The following is a 14,505-nucleotide window of genomic DNA, read 5'->3' on the forward strand; positions in this document are numbered from 1 at the left end:
CACCTTTCCAGCTTCCTACACTGCCCAGAGACCTGGAATAACTGGGGTGATGTGGAATGCCTTCATCGTTCCCATGGCATTCCGCCTCCAGTTACTCGGTGCCAGCATCTTTGTTGGGTTAATTTTCATACCCACTCCTGATTGGCTGATGGGCATCGCAAAGGAATGGTCAATTTACATCTTTCTCTTTTATTAGTGTAGACATCTAAAGTTAGGATTCTTAAAATATAAATTTATTTCATTCATAGAACTATAGTTTTTAAATTTATGTTTGCCTAATTGATATACCTCAAGTGCAATCATCAAGTGCAAAATTTTTTAAATTTTTGGCATTAATACTGTGTATTCAATCTTTAGAATATTAGGAAAGTGATGAACCTACCTCACTTTCTGAGTTTGAGATTTTTTAAGGGGGAGAAAGAAAAGAGTTTATGTTGGCAATAACAAGACTTATCAAACTACCAATTTGTGAAGCAGCTAACACCTCTCTTTTCACATTCATCCACACAGTCACTCATTGATGATTAAGATGAGTACATTGGTTCATGTTATGCTGAAATAAAGGTAATTATTGTTATTTTTAAAACCCCAGATAAAAGGCTTAACTTCCTGACTCCTGCAGAAAAGTCTGAGTGTGTTCACATGTGTGTATACTAATAAAGTAGAAATGTAGATAAAAACATTGGAGATATGTCAGATGAAGAGAAATCACTGCATGAAAGTATTGTCAGTATGCTTGATATCTTTCTCAGTTTTCTCCTCCTTTTGGTGAGATGAAAATTGATCTGGTGTGAAGTCTAGAAAAAAGAGCAATATTTTCTCTGTTTTAATGACAACACAAGTCTTCATTAAGCAAAGTGTATAAGGAGATCACAAACAGATTTCAACGTCTTTTTTCCTCTAGGCTTCCAAACACATGTACGTTATTGTAATTCCTCATGAAGGCAGCTTTTTGTTACATAGCAAAACTAGCCAAATCAATCTATTTTTCCTAAGACAAACTGCTTTCAAAAACTCACTGTTACAAGAATGTGTAAGACTGCAAGGATACAAATTTAAAATCATGGATTCCTTTGAAGTATGAAGTAGGCCAGTGATTCCCCCACAAGGAGGTGGGGTGAGGAATTTTTGCCACTCAAGAGACATTTGGCAATGTCTGGAGATATCTTTGGTGATTACAAGTCGGAGGTGAAAGTTGGGTGCTACTAGTACCTAGTGGGTGGAGGCCAAAGAGATAGGTGAACATCCTACAGTGGATAGGACAGACCCCACAACCAAGAATTTCCCAGCACAAAGATGTCAATAGTGCAGAAGCTGAAAAATTCTAGGTTAACGGAAAGAATACTAGACACCCTGGATTAGAACTCAGATATGTTGACTCAGAAGTGATCATAGGATAAATGATGTCATTGAGCCCATCTCCTTATGGAAACCATGACAAGCCCATTTTGCCAAAATGGAGAAAATTATACCTGCCTTAAATTCTCATGAGGGTTAGATGAGATACATGTAGATATCATATTTCCTGTTATTCCCCTGCTCTAAAAGGAGTCCCAACCCTCTGTAAAATTAAGGGCTTATCGTCTATATTTTCTAATGTTTCCAATAGTAAAGGTAGCATACCTGGTCCTTTTCTTTAAAGTTGCATTATTTGCCAAGGATCTCTTTAGCATTCCCTGTAAATTGTTTTACCAGAAATCTCTTAACTCAGTTCCAGAAATGGATGTATTTTAGAATGAACTTGAAGTCTAATACATGTAAAAAATTTTTAAAACATAAAATATTTAGATATTATCATTAGCTTTTTTGTTCATCTTAAGAAATAAAATATTATTGTCCTGCCATAACAACCACCTCTTCATCCTTAACCATTCATGATCTTTCACCCTTTCAGGTAATAACATCCTGATTTGTAATCACTTACATATTTTTAATTTACATTCTTTGCTATATTTATATGCATTCCTTGATAATATATTGTTTAATTATGCCTGCTCTGATCTTTATATAAATAGCATTATATATGCCAAAACCAGTTTGGCTCAGTGGATAGAGCATCAGTCTGCAGGCTGAAGGGTCCCAGGTTCGATTCCAGTCAAGAGCATGTACATTGGTTGCGGGCACATCCCCAGTAGGGGGTGCAGGAGGCAGCTGGTTGATGTTTCTCTCTCATTGACATTTCTAGCTCTCTATCCCTCTCCCTTCCTCTCTGTGGAAAATCAATAAAATATATTTTAAAAAATTAAAATAAAAATAAATAGCATTATATGGTCTGCATTATATGCTCTATATTGAATTTATACATCAAATTGGGCAACATTTTATTTCATCATACTGAGACATTTTATTTATAAACATAGTGTCTCCATTTATTCAGGTTTTATAAATTGTTTTTAATAAAGTTTATAACATTCTCCATTAATGCCTAACATGTATGTTCACAGATTTATTCCTAGACATGTTATTTTTAGAATACCATTATAAATGCTATCACTTTCAATTAATTTTTTCCAACTGTTACTGATCTAAAGGAATGTAGTTACAGTCAGATGCCACATAACAATGAGAATACTTTCTGAGAAATGGGTCCTTGGGTGCTTTCATCCTTGTATAGACATAATAGAGTGCAGTTCCACAAAGCTAGATGATACAATTTACAACATACCTAGGCTCTATGGTCCAGTCTAGTCTATTGCTCCTAGGACATGAGCCTGTATAGCAGGTTGCTGTACAGAACAACAAAAGATTAAATCAAGCACAAGACAATACAATGCAATCAAATAACACTAGATGTATGAGGCTGCTGTCAGCATAGCATGGCATACTGTTTCACAGCAAACTTTAAAAAAAAAAAGTGAAATGAGTACACTAAAATAATGATTAAAGATATAGTACAGTAAATATATAAGCCAGTAACATAGTCATTTATTATCATTATCAAGTATTGTGTACTATACATAAATCTCTATACCATATTTTCATACAATTGGCAGTGCAGTAGGTTTGTTTATACCAGCATTACATTATGATGTTATGAAAGCTACAATGGGAATTTTCAGCTCCATTATAATCTTACAAGACCACTACCATATATGTGATCTGTCATTGACTGAAACTTCAATTATGTAGTCAATGAATGTACTATGTGTGTGACATACTCTATTTCATGTGTGAAAAAAATATCACTTATGATATATTGATTTTAAGAAAGTAATCAGGTTTTACTTTGTGATAATTTTGTATATATATTACCTACTCTAAAAATAATATTTAGTATGTTAGGTTCTCTCCCATTCCTTGGGTGATATTTATTAGGCTTACCATCCTACTAATACTAGGTTTCAAAATTGTGTTTTTATCCAGAGTATGTTTCACTAATACAATAATTCATAGCATAGTCTCTTTTAATTTTATGGAGCAACATCTCTACTTAGAACTAAATTCTATTATTGATATATTTGAACAATTATAGTGAATTATTTCATTGGGATCATGTTTATATTTTATTGTAACATACATAACAATTGCTTTAAGTCTGTGACTCATTTAATTACATTTATCATAGCCTCTTCGTAAGAGGAAGTGTACTTAAATTTCATAAGAGAATGTGATTTTTCTGGTTTGACATTTTTATTGTAGGGAATGAGTCCAGACCTAGAGGAACATGATAATTTCTTTAAAATGCTAAGTTCCTCCTTAACCTAAAATTTTACTGTGTCTTACATTTTCTTCAAAGAGGATTTTTAAGAAGACCCAACTGAAATGTTCTAGAGAATTTCATGTCCTGTTTTAATTGACTACTTCTGCTTCTTCTTCCTATTCTTTCAGCCATACAGGCTGCCCTCACCCGCCTCCATATCTAGCAGAGGGAAATAGATGGCCTAGAACAGTGGTTGGCAAACTCATTAGTCAAGAGAGCCAAATATCAACAGTATGATTGAAATTTCTTTTGAGAGCCAATTTTTTAAACTTAAATTTCTTCTAATGTCACTCTTTAATTAAAATAGACTCGCTCAGGCTGTGGTATTTTGTGGAAGAGCCACACTCAAGGGGCCAAAGAGCTGCATGGGGCTTGCGAGCTGCGGTTTGCAGACCACTGGCCTAGAACTTTTGTGTTGTCTCAACAAGTACAGTTTGAGAAGTAACATTTGGGGGAAGCCTTGATGGTTTGAACTCAAAAGATGGACCCAAACTGTCTTCTATAACTTAGGAGCATGCAACAAAAAAATTAAATAACCTATCTTCTTCTCTTCCCAGATATACAGGCATTTGAATTTCATTTGGGTCTAGAAGCCTTTCCTTAGCTAATTCCCTTTTTATTGGCCAGTTCTTTCATTACTTGTATATAAACTAATTAATGTAAACCCTAGTCTAGACAGAAAATCAGCCAGAGTCCCATCTATGAACCCTTGTCTGTTATCCATGGGGCTGCCCTCTTGTACCTGTAAAAGATGCACGTTAAAACTTCTGATCACCTATATTAAAAGCAGGAATAAGGATTAATGAAATATTTACAGTTTCTGCCTTTTTGCACACAACTTTTTATATCTAATATTATTCTTAAGTACTGTTATTATTTCTTATTTCAAGCTTTCTTCGTGTAGCCTTTATAGTCCAGTGTTAACCTAAGGGGCTAAAGAGAGCTACATATGACATATAAGCCATTTCTCTAATCCATGAGGGGGTGGGTTGCATGTGATATTTTTTCCTCTGCCTTCTAATTAAGTCTTTGTTAATACTGTCCTTGATCTCTGAAGACCCAATCCAGTAAAGGTAGAGGAACTCCAATAAGTTTCCCTCTTTGCCACCCCTCTGTGTTTTATATCCCATTTCTTCAGGCAGAGCAGGACAGAGGGGACGCGTTATGTTATTTCTCCCAGGCCAGATGAAATAAACCTGGCAGGAACAGATGTTAAATTGAAACCTTTGAAAAGTTAACACTATCTTCTGTAAATGAAACCTTAGGGAGGAAGACTTGAGACAATTGCCGTGGGCATAGAATACCAATGCAAGGGTTTATTCTTGCCCCTCCACCCTGGGCAGTGGGGGTGGGCAGGGAGTGAACTAATGAATAGAAGTCTTCAAAAGACACCCCAGCCTCAGTTCTGGTTTTCTGATTCCACAGAACCCAACAGCCAGCCTTTCTCAATGGACCTTTCCTAGGCATTGCAGGCAGGAGAGCCTTGCCAACTTGCATCTGCTTTATCAAGTGGACTCCCAGAATTCTAATTTTCCAATTCAAGGAGTTTGCCTCCATGAGGAACACCCATAACATCTATCCAAATAAGAGCTGCCGAAAATAACGTGGTCTTTGACCCTCTTAGGTGATTCATTTTAGCCCCATTGTCACTCTCTTAACACTCAGCCCCTATGACTCTTTAGTCCCTCATGACTACTGTATGTTGATTTGTTTTCTAAACTCTTTCACTTGGACACACAAAGAGAGCTCAATTTGCAAAAATCAAATTTTTATACACGTGTTGCTTGTGAGTTTGGGGTGTATAGGCACAAATATCCCACTTACAAATTTTAAAATTTTTAAAAATTGAAGTTAATAGAATTTATGGCCTGTGAACACAGTGGTTAGAATTATTGTTTTACCTCTTCCCAGTGTGTAATCAGTTAATTTTTTTTTTTTCTTAGAGAGAGAGTGAGGAAAGGAGAAAAGAGGAGAAGGAGAAAGAGCAACATCAATTGGATTGAACCTGAAACCTGGGTATGTGCCTGGACAAGAAATTGAACCTTCTATTGTTAGGTGCACAGACTATGCTCCAAGCAACTGAGCCACACCAGCCAGGGAAAACCACTTAGCTTCCTTATGATTCAGTTTCCACATCTTTGTTTAGATGATTAAATGTGTTAACACATGAAAAGCACCTACAATAGGCCTGGCTCATAATAAGATCTAAAGAACAATGGCTTATTGTTTTCATAATGATTTTACTTGACTTGAATAATATATGCATTATATAATAATGACTCTACTATTGTAAGATTCAGGCTACAATCACTCACTAGTACTGCCATCTCTCCTGTACAATTTGTCACTGAGAACATCAAAGCAAGCTCAAGAGTTGTTTTTTGTTGTTGTTTTTGTTATTTGTTTGTTTTACCTAGAAAAGCTGTCTTCCTGGAGTGGAAAGGAAGATTCAAGTTCACTTTAACTATGTAGACAAAAAGAATAGTAGAAAGAATTTCAGGACAAAAGCAAGGGTATTTTGCAGGGTAAGAAGTGGATGCACTATACCAGGTTTCCCAACAGGGAACTTTTCAGCTGGTTTCCCTTTCTCATTGACCAGTGGAATCATTTTAGCTTTAGGGATCAGAATAGATTTTTCCATAGTGCTCCCCCTTTCCTCTTGTGGAATAGAGAAAATGCATTTTAAAGTGTCTTAAAATAAACCAGAAGGACTCAGAACATATACCTGAATTCTAAGTAGAAAACAGAGACTCAGTTGGCCAATGAGGCAGTTATAGGGGCAGGAGAAAATATTTTTGTAGTTCTCACAAAACTGGTTTCTCTGGAGCTGGCACTATACTTGGAAATGGTGATTTTAAGGGATGTTTCACTTTTATATTTTGTTTTTAAGATATTAGATGCCTAGTTAAGGCCACCTCTGCTCCAACAACTTAGACATGTCTGTAATTTTAAAAGTAGGCATTACTTTATCAGTGTAATTGCATTATTTATAACTAAATATTTACCTTTAAATTTTTAAAAATCAGAAAAGGTCTGGGGGATTTTGATTGGGCATTCAAGAACCCTTTAAATTATCTTTCTAGATTCTTCTACAAACACTTCTCAATGTTAGCCAATCAGATTGGCTTTCTTTCCCTACCAGCAGTTTTTGATGTTATGTCTTTATCTTTTGTGTCATCTTCCCACCACTGCAAAATACTGGTCACTATTGAAAACCAAGTTCAAATCTCACTCATGTATGCAGTCACCTTTCTTGATCATCTCAAGTAACTATAAATCTCTCCTTTCCACTGCTTTCTTCCAACCCTAATACTTTCTGGCAGTTTCATAAAATGCAAAGTCTCACAAATTTTGGAATACCTGTAAACTGAAGTTTCCTAAGCCCTATGCCCATGAATTTCTGACTCAAATAAATTTGGGGTGAGAACTAGACATAATCATTTTATAAGCATACAAAAGTATCTGATATATCAATATATTGTGTGTAGACCATATTTTTTCATTGATTTTAGAAAGAGAGGGGGCAGGAAAGGGAGAGAGAGAGAGAGAGAAACATAGCTATGAGAGAGGAACATTGATCTGTTGCCTCCTGTATCAGTGATTGGGGGGAGGCGGGGAAGGGGGGGGTGGTATCTAACCCACAGCCTAGGTATGTGTCCTGACTGCGAATTAAACCCGCGAATTTCTAGTGCATGGGACAGCACGCAAACAACTGAGCCTCACAGGCCATGGCTAGACCACATTTTGAGAAGTTTCAACATAACATTTTATATATTTGTTACTTGTATAAATGTATATGTCTGATTTCCCTGCTCAATTATATGCTATTAAACAATAGAAATTATATTTTATACTGTTCTTTATTTCACTCAATTTCCTAAATTTAAATAATATTAATAGCACTAATATATGTAGGTCTTTTTAGACATGTCAAAATCAATACTTTATATTCAGTATTATATCAGAAAGAGGATTGATCTGTAAAGTTATCCAAAAGGTTAGGATAAAGGTAACATCAGTGTTGGGGGTTGTATAGCAGAAAGAGGCCAAGAAGGTCCAAACCAATGGTTATAATTAAGTATTGATTTTCTTGAGGTCAGATACTCTCCTACTATTTTGGTATACTTCCTTTTAGGGGACACTTAGGATTCTTTATTTTCTAAATGTCATTCCTTGTGGTAAAAAGTGAGTCCTGAAAACTGAAACCTAAAAATTATCAAGATGCCGTAGGACATCTTGTTGAACGGAAACCAATTTTCCTGGTGAGAAACTTGGTTTCATTTTTTATTTTATAAATGTTGGTTTAATACTGATTATGTGTCATAGAAAAGCCCCACGACATTCGCTATATCAAATACTGTGAAAATTATCCAGCTCATATTATACCTCTAAGCACTTCACCAAAATATAATAATTTCCTGAAACATAAAAGAAACTTTTTCCCACCTTTATTTTATTTTATTTTATTTTATTTTATTTTGTTAAGTGAAAGTACTGTGCTTGCACTTGGTTCTCACCCCGCAGCCAGTGAATGGACTTGATTTCTCTCTACTGGCGGTGAAATTGGGAAGCTGGTGATGTGCAGCAAGAACCCAGAAAACTGTGTTCTGGGATCACAGGTTCCAGCTTCCTGGGTATCTGTAGAGGCAAACCATCTCCATAATCCAAATTGGTGACTCAAAGTAACCAGAATGCCCAGCCGGTGTCTCTTGGTGGTTGAGTGTGGAACCAGGGGGTCACAGTTTGATTACCCTCAGAGCACATACAAGGGTTGTAGGCTTGATCTCCTATAGGGGGTGTGCAAAACGCAGTGATCAATGACTCATCATTGATGTTTTGATGTTTCTCTCTCTCTCTCCCTCTTCCTTTGTCTCTGAAATCAATTTAAAAAAAAAAGGGCTAGATCATCCAGTTTCTGGATGGTTCAATGAATATAGTTTTCTGATATGGAAAAAATTGTGTAGATATTTTATAAAATAACTGCAAACCTCTTCCAGGAAAGATAGCTTCCAGCCTTCATGAAGCCAGAGGATGAAGCTTTTAAGTCTATTCCTAGGCCTAGACCCTCTCCCAGTGATTATCAAAGATGTAGTGCTTTCCTATTTAAACTCATCTCAACAGTTAGGAGCAGCAGTGGGCCAGTGGAAAGATTGGAAAGTGGATAATCATCCCATCTGCAAATAAACTGGCAACAAGAAGCACTTTAGAGACATGTCTGCCCAGGTCTCTTATGCCCCATCCCTGGCTTTGACATGCTGTTCCTTTTTTTTTTTTTTTTTTTTTTTTAAGTTTTTACTCTCTGGAGTGAAGGTGCTCTCTGTTGAGAAGTCTCCCTGACTGCTGTAACTTCCCGGGTCCCTGCCTCTTATCAATGCCTGGTTCACACACCGCATCTTCAAAGAGCAGAGGTCTACCTACTGTACTTTGGGTCAGATTAAATCTTGTATTGCTTTCCTCAGAGAGGATCTCACTTTGGTTTTGTGATGCTTTTTAGGCCTCATAAGAAAGTTCTAAGCTTTTCAGCCACCTTCCTCACAGGTTGCCTGAGGCCTTATATTCCTGGTTTCATCTGAAGGTTAAAAGTATGATGCTAAAAGTTTTTGTTTTACATAAAAGGGGTTAGATACTAGGGTTTCTTTTCCAAGATAGATACTCTGCAGAAGTGATTTTTCTCTTTTTCTTTATTCTTATTTCTTTTTTTATTTCATCTCATTTTCTTTTAACTCTTCTTTCTCTCTCTCTCTCTCTTTCTCTCCTCCTGGAAATTTGGGACAAATATTACTTTTGGTATACCAGAGTTATTCCCCTAATTCTTTAATTTTCTAAATACATGATCTTTATTTACCTTGTTATGTACCATGTCCCTCTTCCCCTGTCCATAACATCATTTGGTAGCCCTCATTTTGTATTCTTTTTAGTATTACTAAGTATTCATTCCCAAAAATATTGCTCTAATTCAATGGTGTTTATTTCATTTTTCTTGCCAATGATTGGTTTAGAAAAGAGCATGTGACCTAATACTGGCCTATGAGATTTGAGAAGTTTAATGGGATCTTCTGGGAAAGCAAAATTTTGCAGAATCTCTCTTTTTTTTTTCTTCTCACTTAGCTGTCTGCCAAATAATTTCACATTGTTAAAGTCTTCATAGCTTTTGTTCAAAAAAATGTATGTATACAGGAAGTGTAGCTAATTTGCTTAATTAATTAAATGTAGAGCAATAAACTGCACCATTTAATTATCTGTGCTTTTTTATTGTTATATACATTTTTAGAGATTTAGCCACTTCCTTCTTATAAAATATTATTTAAATTGTATGTATTCCCAGAGTGGAATTATTAAGTAAAACCTACACAACTTTTATGTTTCTTGGTTTCCAAAAGTTGCCATTGGCAGTTTACAAAATTTCAGTCTGTTCACACCTTTGAAAGCACTGAGCATTATATCCATTTTTGCTAATTTGTCTGAATTTGCTTTTCTTTGACTCTTGGCAAGTTTGAACATTTTTTCCTCACACATTCACTAATTGAATTTCTCTTTGGATATTTCTCATCATTTCCTTTCCGTAAATTATTTATGGGGCCATATTTTACTTAAACAAATATTTGGAAGCTTCTCATATAATGTAGTTATTGGCCCTTGCCTTATTTACTGAAAATATCATTTGTTTTCCCATTTGGGCTACCTTATTTTGGCTGAAGACATTTATAACTTTAAAGTCACCACATTTATTTATTCTCCTTTTATGATTTCTTTTACTGTTTTTTAGTATAGAGGGTCCTCTCTCAAATCTCCCAAATCCAGTGAATATTAAAATTCCTCATCTGGTTTCCCTAACGCTTTATTTTTGTACTTAATTATTTTATCCATCTGGAATTGCTTTTGACCAATATTCAGAGTTACAAAAAAAGACTTGATTTATTATTTTTTTCCAAAATGTTAACCAGCCATTCAACTGCCACTTACGGAATAATCCTTTGCTTCCCTGCTGCTTTGATAAAATAAATCTTACATCTAATAAAGTCTGTATACGGAGGACTCTCTTCTGCTCCATTTAGCTTTGTTTTGTAGTTGCCAAGACACTTTAACATACATTATTGGATTTCATCCTTCCTACCCCACACTGATTGCCTGGTTCACCCCCTGCTGCTCTTCCCGCCATGCAAACTCCAAGCAATCTCACTTGTCCCATGTCCCTCTTAGAGATGGAAAACAAAATCCTGGAAAGTGAGGCCACTTATTAGCCAACCCCCCCCCCTCCCCCCGCCAGCGACTTTGGATTGGGGAGAAATGGGAAACTCCAGTCTTCACCAGCCCTGTGCCCTGGGACACCTCATCCCTACATTTGGGGGAAACACTGGTTATCAATGGTTTTGGTTTCAGGGTCTTCTGCGATCCTCCTTTCGGGTTCTCCCAAACTAGAACCGTTTGTACACACGCATTCACTTCTCAGGATCCTTCGGTAGCTTCTGTGGCTGCTCAGCGGGGAGGCAGAGCAGCCGCCTGCCTCTGTGCTTCCACAGCCCCTGTATGTCTGGCACTGACTGAGAACTCTGCTTTCTGTCAGGGCATTTGTGCGCTGACACATATTCTCCTGTGATTCGATTAACGCTGGCAAAGCCAATATGAAAAACCCACACAGATTACCACTGTCACCCGCAGTAATTACATTTATTCATTTCCATTTAGCCAAGTTTGTACAAGCCGAGCAAAGGGCCAAATAAGCAATAAACACAGAGGCAAGAAATTAAAATGCTGATCTGTTTGCTGTGAAAACAATCAAACTATCATCTTTCTTTAGGCACCTCATTCATCATCGGCTAGGGCCACACTGGTGAAATGGAGGCGGGGAGCCTAATGTTATTACATGTAAATTCACTAACATGAAATTACTGCCCCTGATGTGATTTTACTAATAAATTAGTTCATTTCTACCTTTCCGCCAGAGACTTTAGGGACCGTGGAGAATTGTACATGTGTCTCGTAATCTTGCCTGCTTTCTTTCAGGCCGGCTAGCTGTTAAATTTCGATTTCTTTCCACTCCCTCCCATCTGAGTCTTGCGTTTCCTCGCTATGCCTTATTGGATAAACATGCTATGCAATTTGTTGTCTTCACGTGTCGTTTGGAAATAAGTAGCTTAAGGACAAATTCCCTTTTGCCAGGGAAGAAAACAAGAGTCGGGGGGCATTGTGAATACCATGGCTCTCGCAGCTACATAGTTGGCAGCTATTATTAATTCATTGTTGGGTGTGGTGGTTTTTCTCATTTCTGTATACATTTTCAATTTGAAAACAGAATGGAGCCAAACTCGGCCATGTCAAGTAGCTATTGAAGCAAGGAAATCAATCTGCAGGCAGCTCCCTCCACTTGCTGGCCTCTCGGCTGGGTCTTCAAGGAGCAGACAGAGCACAGGGGAAGGGCAGCCAATGACTCACAGAAGACAGATGCGGGGCCTGGGACCCGCTTCCTCCCGGGGACTCGCTTGTACCACGGCATTTCTTGCGTATTGTTCATGCAATGTCTGCCTGTAGCTTTTAAAAATTTCACTGGCTCTGGTGTTTATCCTCATCCCAATATCACAATACGTTTTTGCAAGATTACAAATGGCTTTCTATGAAAATAGAAATTTCTATGAAAATTACATTGATGCTGCCAGTAAAAGAGGAGAGATGCTAAGAGAACCAGGGAGGGAGGGGGAGACATGTCTTTGCTGGGAAAGCCCTCCTTCTCCTAAAATGCCTGCTTCTGCCCCCAAATGGAGATTCTGAGAGCTATGGCTCAATGTCAAGCCTTAGGGTAACATAAAATATGCACAATAGTATATTCATGCTTTGGGCAACAAAACTGTGTTAAGAGTTTCTTTCATGCAGTGGTTCAGTGAAAACCTAAGATTTAGAAATGGTAGACATTTCACCTACTTTACACATGATCATCCAATAGAGTCCCCTTATCCTGTCTCTGGAAATTATGTTAATTAAATTGGTGTGGAATGAACCAATGCAATCAGGAAATAACTAACTTCTGTACTCCTTGATTTGAATTTAACTTGACAGAATGCAAAGTTTTACCATTGGGGAAAATTGTGTATTTCTTTATTTTTCCCAGAAAAAAAAAAAAGATAAATGAGAATAAGTACCCATTTATCTAGAATTATTGATATTAGTAATAAAGTATTCTGATTAAATGACTATTTTTATTAATGAGTGAAATATCTGGACTAACAATTTGAAAATAATTCATACATATCTATTGATCAGTTTACAGTGTAAAAAACCCTACACTAAATGTTATGCCAAAAAAAAAAAAAACCAACAAAAATAAGTGTTGCTTTTTAAAATTTAAAGTAATTAAGATTCTTTTAGTTCCATGGGGGCCTGCACCTCATTGCACACCCACAGAACCTTGCACTCTCCTTCCATAGTTTTATTTGTTTGATTGTTTTCTTAATATGTAGCTTTCTAATTAGACTATGTCCTCCATTAGAGCAGGGGTTGTTTCAGGTTTTCTCATCATTATTTCCTCATTGAGCACATACTAATGGTTAAATAAGTAAATATTGGAAAAAATGGATGAAAAAATTGAATTATATAGCCTGTCAAAACATAGTATAGAAAAGTGTTTTGAATCAGTGTTGTTGCAAAACAAACTATTAAATATATGGCCAAGAATTATCTATAAGCAGATATGATATATTATATAGCCTTCTAAGTGCTGAGGATACAGTGGAGAGACCAAAACTCTTACTTTTGCAAAAATTACATTTTTAGTGAGTGGGTAAAACAAGATGTTTCAAATCATGAGTGATATTTTGTTGTATTTTTACATAAACTCCTATATTTAATGTTAATCTTCTCTTTTGGAACCAATAATGTATTTCCATTTTAACTTTCTTAGTGCAGCACTAAGCTTAAGAAATTATATATATGCATATATGTGATACATGTACTTTTAGATGAATATGTAAGAATATGATATTATATGTATATATATTCTCATAGTTAACAAAAGGTCCTCAAATATCAATGCTGCATTGCACACTTCCTTTATCCCATCCCAACCATACTGTCTAATTCTGATTCTCCCACAGTAAATGGTGTTGAGAGTCCCTTCCTATTCTGTTACCATCTGCTTTCATGGACAATTACTGTGGTCTGACTATGTGTTTCTTTTGGTCTGTCCTGGCTAGAGGAGTGACCTCAGTGCCTGCTGGACATTCTACCTTCTTTGGCATCTCCTTACCTTTGTTCATGCTTTCTCTCTTCTCTGTTCTGCCTCTCCTCTCCTCTCCTCTCACACATCAGCCTACTGTACAGAGGTGTCTTTGACCCAAAAACCAAATAACTTCTCCTCACTCTAGGTTTATAACTCATCTGGCATATACAATCTCACATTTCCATTGATATCATTAACTCAATTTTTTCCACACAAGAAATATTTTTTTTGTGTTATCCATAATGCTTGCTCTATTACTGTGCCTCTCAATGAATTTTTATTAAATGAATAAACAGATGAATGAAGCCCTAAAGTTTAGGGTCTTTTTGAAAATTATTGTGGAAAATATCCATTAAATTGACATCTCTCTAGCCCTAGATAGTCTGGCTCAGTGGATAGTGTTGGCCTGCAAGCCAAAGGGTTCCAGGTTCGATTCTGATCAAGGGCATGCACCTCAGTTGCAGGTTCTTCTCTGGCCCAGGCCCTGGTCATGGCTCAAGCAGGAAGCAGCCAATCAATGTGTTTCTCTCACATTGATGTTTCTCTCTGTCTTTTCCATTCTTTTCTTCTCTCCCTAAAAATCAATGGGAAAATA

This window comes from Pipistrellus kuhlii, unplaced genomic scaffold (assembly GCF_014108245.1).
Source record: "Pipistrellus kuhlii isolate mPipKuh1 unplaced genomic scaffold, mPipKuh1.p scaffold_m20_p_5, whole genome shotgun sequence".
NCBI lineage: Eukaryota > Metazoa > Chordata > Mammalia > Chiroptera > Vespertilionidae > Pipistrellus > Pipistrellus kuhlii.